At 45.1% G+C, this 5,555-nt stretch overlaps 1 protein-coding gene across 3 annotated transcripts in view; it reads right to left on the reverse strand.

The window, feature by feature from the left end:
* The window catches only part of Trmt2b (tRNA methyltransferase 2 homolog B), a 52,238-nt gene extending 48,741 nt beyond the window's left edge, over positions 1-3,497 (reverse strand). Inside the window, exon 1 of one of the 3 annotated variants that reach the window (XM_021153164.1) lies at positions 3,362-3,497. The gene's annotated coding sequence lies outside the window, so the exon portion shown is untranslated. The remainder of the gene's footprint in view (positions 1-3,361) is intronic. The other 2 variants (XM_021153162.1, XM_021153163.2) reach the window with 2 other exon arrangements.
* Between the last annotated feature and the right edge of the window lie 2,058 nt (positions 3,498-5,555).

Raw genomic sequence — 5,555 nt, forward strand, 5'->3', positions numbered from 1 at the left:
TTAAAAAAAAAAAAAGAAAGAAAGCCGAGCCGGGGGGAGTACTGAAGGTGGAAGGGTTTACAAAGTGACAGGATGAAGAGAGATTAAAGGGGGCAACCAAAATGAGGGTGTATGAAAATACCAAGGGAGTCAGCTAGTTAGTAGGCGAGTTTAATCTCTAAAGATTTAAATAGGGGCTGGAGAGATGGCTCAGTGGTCAAGAGTACTTGTTGCTCTTAAAGAGAACCTATGTTTGGTTCCCAACACCCACATGGTGACTTACACATGTTACTCCAGGTCCAGAGGACCCAACACATGCTCTGGCCTCCATAGGCACAAGGCACACATACACATAAAATAAAAACACATAAAATAAAAACACATAATAAAAAAGGTGGTGCATAGACATACATCCAGGCAAGCACACATACACATAAAATAAAAACAAATACATATATTTTTAAAATATTAATAGGCACCAGATGTGGTGGTGCATGCCTTTGATCCCATCACTTGGGAGGCAGTGGCAAGAGGATCTCTAGAGGCCAGCCTGGTCTACAAAGCTAGTCCAAAATAGCCAGGACTATTATACAGAGAAACCTTGTCTCAAAAAAAAAAAATGTGAATAGGGGCTGGAGAGATGGCTCAGTAGTTAAGAGCACTGACTGCTCTTCCACAGGTTCTGAGTTCAAATCCCAGCAACCACATGGTGGCTCATGACCATCTGTAATGGGATCTGATGCCCTCTTCTGGTGTGTCTGAAAAGAGCAATGGTGAATACATAAAATAAAAAATAAATAAAATCAAACAGTAATTGGCTCCGAACCCATATTCTACTCCAGGTTCTACTCCCCCTAGGTGTGTTTGGACAGGTTAACTAAGCACGATGAATATCTGATCACTGCCTATAAAACAGAACTAATAATGCCTACCTTTCGGGGCTGTAGTAAGAATGAAATAAGCTTATACTATGCATCATACAGTAGGTGTTCATGTGCCCTTCCTTTTTTTTTTTTTTTGGTTGGTTGGTTTTTCGAGGCAAGGTTTCTCTGTATAGCTCTGGCTGTCCTGGAACTCACTCTGTAGACCAGGCTGGCCTCGAACTCAGAAATCCGCCTGCCTCTGCCTCCCGAGTGCTGGGATTAAAGGCGTGCGCCACCATGCCCGGCTTCATGTGCCCTTCCTTATACCATGACTCAAAACGTGCCACTTGGGTCACTTGTCTTCTTTGTGCCTCGATGTCTACCACCTACCAACCAGGGAGGAAGGTATTTCGAGCCTAAATACATTTATATGAGAAAATCTTTTTAAAAAGCCGTCCACACACAACCTCTGACCCACTGAGTGAGTGCCCTCTGGAGCATAGAGAGGCTATGACCTGACAAGACACTGGCCTGACAAGACATACCTGTTAGTACTACCAAACTTGTGTGCCAGAGGATCATCAGGGTGAGAGAAGTGTATGTGTTGGATATAGAAAAACCAAGGCCACCGAGAAAAAATGAGGGAAGAAATGGAAGGTAAAAAAATCAAGAATGAATGCTATGGATGTCATTCAGTAGGCAGAGTGCCTGCCCAGCATAGAGGAAGCCTGGGTTCCAACCTCAGCGCCAGACATGGCATGCACACTTATAACTCCAGCCTTTGCCCTCAGGACTTGGAGGAAGGAGAATCAAAAGTTCAAAGTCAGGCCAGCCAGGGCTACACAGTGAGACCCTAGTCTCAAAAAAAAAAAAAAGTAAATGAAAAACACAATTTCAGACATACTTATGAAAAGGAAAAGACTGGGCATGGTGGCTTGTGCTTGTAATTAAACATGCTATTAAAACATGCTCTTCAAAATAACAAAAATTAAACAAATGGGCTCCTGCCTTTTCAACACTTGTAGTAGAGAATCCCTTATTGTACTTGGTAATTTCCATAGCTAAATATACTTCGCAGGACAAGACACTAACCCCAATGAAGGTAAGTTCTAGTTTCTTTGTTTATGACTCTTTGTGATTAGTTAGGACAACTAGTCTCGGGGGGGAGACTAATTGGTTCTTGTAGGTTTTTTTTCTGTTTTAAATATAAATGCTGGTGTGTGTGTGTGTGAGAGAGAGAGAGAGAGCACGCTCCATTCCTCCCTCAGGATTAATCACTGACTAGAAAACCCAAGAGTTTATGGCAACCACCTATAGTTAGTGTTTCCTTTCCTGAGCTTCGGTGGATAATCAGCCTCCAATGCTCAGAAGGTCAAGTCAGAGACAATCTGAAATTTCGAAGCTTCAGAGAGCTAAACATTCCTTGGAGCAAACTTTTCAGCCACCCATAGGTAGGAACTCCGATTACCTGCCTTTTCATTGGCTGGACCCCAGCCAGGGTTTTTGACTAAAGCTGGGAGGAAAATGAATTCACTAAATGTGTCCCACTGCAGACCACATGCAGTCATCCCGCAAAGAGGCCTCCAATTGCCCCTTTGAACAAGTCTGTCCCACAATCGTCCCTAAGGTGGAGGTTGTGATGGTTTGAATTGTCAAGGCTATAGCTGGGAGGGGGGAAGGGGGGAGTATGTAGGAATAGATATACATCTAGGGAGGGATAGTCTAGATCAGTGATACTCAGCCTTCCTAATGCTGTGACCCTTTAGCACAATTCCTCATGTTCTGGTGACTCCCAACCGTAAAATTATTTTTGTTGCTACTTCATAATTGTGATTTTGCTACTGTTATGAATCTGAATGTAAATATCTGATATTCAGGATGGTCTTACTCGACCCTTGTGAAAGGGTCGTTTAACTCTCAAAGGGGTTGCTACACTTAAAGGTTGAGAATCACTGGTTTAGATCAAGTTTGCATGTATATAACATGGGAGGAGTTTGTCTTGGTTAAATTAATTGTGGTGGAAAGGCCCGGCCTGTGGGTTCGATTTCTGGGTTTCAGTCCTGAACTGCAGAACACTGGGGAAACTATACTGAGTAGGAATTATGTATACACTCATTCTCCCTGTATGAATGGCTGTGACTGCGGCGAGCTGCTTCAAGTTCCTGTCTTGAGTTTTTCCGTGATGAATTGCTGGGAGCTGCAATTTGAAGCCTAATAAACCTTTTCTCCCTTAAAGCTGGTTTTGCCAGGGTATATTGTACCACAGCAATAGGAAATGTAACTAAGTGAGTTAGCAAACAGATGCTAGGACAAACCACCCAAATGCCACACAAAATGTAGGCAGGTGGCAGGGCTGCCCTAGGGAAGAGAGGGGGTGGGGGACTGCAATGGCTGGCTGTGACCTTCAAAGTCACCCTGGGTGACATCCCCCCCCCCGTGCCCCGCCCCCAACCACCCGCTTCTCCCCGCCTCCTCCCTGTCCCAAACACTCTCTACTCCGGGGTTTCCAGGCTACTTACCCGGGACTCCTTCGGAGTCCCTAAGGCCTTGGAAGGACGTGCAGTGGCAAACTAAAATACCAGAGGATGGCGCAAAGGGGTTGCAGGGGCCAGTCACTTCCTGGTGCGCAGCGGCGCTCCAGCCCGCCTGCTCAGACTCCTCCCAGTGCTGCGGGGCTCCTCCTCCCGCAGACATGCAGCCCAGTCTGGCCCAGACTCTACCAGAGCCTTTTCCAGAAAGTACTCCTGTCTCAGCCGCCTGCTGAACTTTGACTTGCCAAGTTCCTTTTTGAGATCCACCGCTCTTTTCTCCTTATCAAATAGGGATCTGGATAAGCCAAGGAAGAAAATCCTGAAGAAATTCATATAGCAGCACGCTACACATGAACTCTTTCAAACCAAAGAATATATTTCTGTTCTTAATTTTTAATTACACTTATTTATTTAGCTCACGTGTGCCATCACCTATGTGCGGAGCTCAGAGGACAACATGCTAAAGTCATGTCTCTTTCTATTCGTGCAGAGATCTCTGGGATTGAACTCAGTCAGTTCATCCTGTTTGGCAGCAAGCTCTTTTACCAGAGAATTTTTCAGTTATTCCTTTCCCCTCTATTTTATGTAGCACTGGGAAAATGTTTTGCCTTGTTTGGGTTTTGGTGGCTTTGTTTGCTTGCTCGTTGTTGTTGCTGGGGTTGTCTTTGGTTTTGTTTGGGTCTCGTGCAGCATAGGCTGGACTTGAACTCTTGGAGGCAGACATTTTTTTTTCCTTTTCATTTATTTATTGACAAATGGAAATTTTTAATTTTTATTTTTAATTTTTATTCTTCTCTACAGTTCCCTTTTCCTCCCTTCCCTGAGTCTTTCCTACACACATACATGCCTCCCCTCTCTCCCAAATTCATCTCCCTCCATTTCCTCTCAGAAAAGAGCAGTCCTCCCAGGGACAGGGCATAACAAGCTACAATAAGACTTGGGCACATACCATCACATCAGGAATGGATGAAGCAGCCCAGTAGGAGGAAAGAGGGTTCCACAGGTAAGAATCAGCGACAGCCTCAGCTCACATCGTTAGAATTCCCACATGAACACTGAGCTATTCAGCCATACTCTGTCCAGCTTCATGAGTCCCCATCAGTTGACTGCTGAGGCCTGTGAGGCCTGTTTTCCTGATGTCCCTGACCCCTCTGGCTCCCACAATCCTTCCTCCCCTCCTCAGCACGACTCCCTGAGCTCCTCCTAATGTTTGGCTGTGGGACTCTGCTTCTGCTCCCATCAGTTGCAGGGGAAGCCTCTCTGGTCTCTTAGATGACTATTCTGCTAGGCTCTGGTCCCAGCACACTGTACAAACAGGACAAATTAGGTGGAAAGGTTGTGTGGCTGGGTTGGTGTCTCCCACTCCCTCCACTTGAGGCCTTGCCTGGTTACAAAAGGTGGCCAGTTCAGGCTCTGTTGAACTTAACCCCCTAATCTTCCTGCTTCTGTTTTCCAAGTGTTGAAATGAAAAACCTTTCCCCCTGTGCATTTGGCTAGTTTTTATGCTTGTGTAATTGATCTTAAATCAGAAGTCCTTCTTAGTTGGTGTTCCAATTCATTCAAAGCATTGCATGCTTATTATAAGACTATATATTAGTCCCAGGGTAGGAATGAAACAAAGCCCAGTACCTGAAATAATAGCAAATACTGAGTCAGGCCAACTGGAGTGGTGACTCAGGCCTTTAATACAGGAGGTTGAAGTGGAAGGGGTAAGATTATCCTGGCCTATGGAGTGAACCCCAGGCCAACCCAAACGACAGAGTACAGCTCTGTCTCCAAAACAAACAAACAAACAAACAAAACAAGAGTAGCAAAAACCTGGGCTAGACTGTAGCTCAGGGTGCTTGCTAGCATGTACAAGGCCCTGGGGTTCATCTCCAGCTCATATAAACTGGGCGTAGTAGCTCACACTTGTAATCCCAGCACTCAGAAAGCAGAAGTAAAACAAACAGGAGTTCAAGGTTATAGTGAGTTCAAGGCCTGCCTGGGCTACAAGAGACCCCATCTCAAGAAAACATTATACTCTGGGTCAGTGAGAAAGCACATTGAATAAAAGCACTCACCTCTGAGCCTGCTGAACTGGAATTCAATCCCCTAAGCCCACATAAGCACTGTGGCATGAATGCCCAGCCCCTGTACACACACACAGAGGATATAAATATAAAATATAAATTTTAAATGG

The sequence above is a fragment of the Mus caroli genome, chromosome X (assembly GCF_900094665.2).
Source record: "Mus caroli chromosome X, CAROLI_EIJ_v1.1, whole genome shotgun sequence".
Classification (NCBI taxonomy): domain Eukaryota; kingdom Metazoa; phylum Chordata; class Mammalia; order Rodentia; family Muridae; genus Mus; species Mus caroli.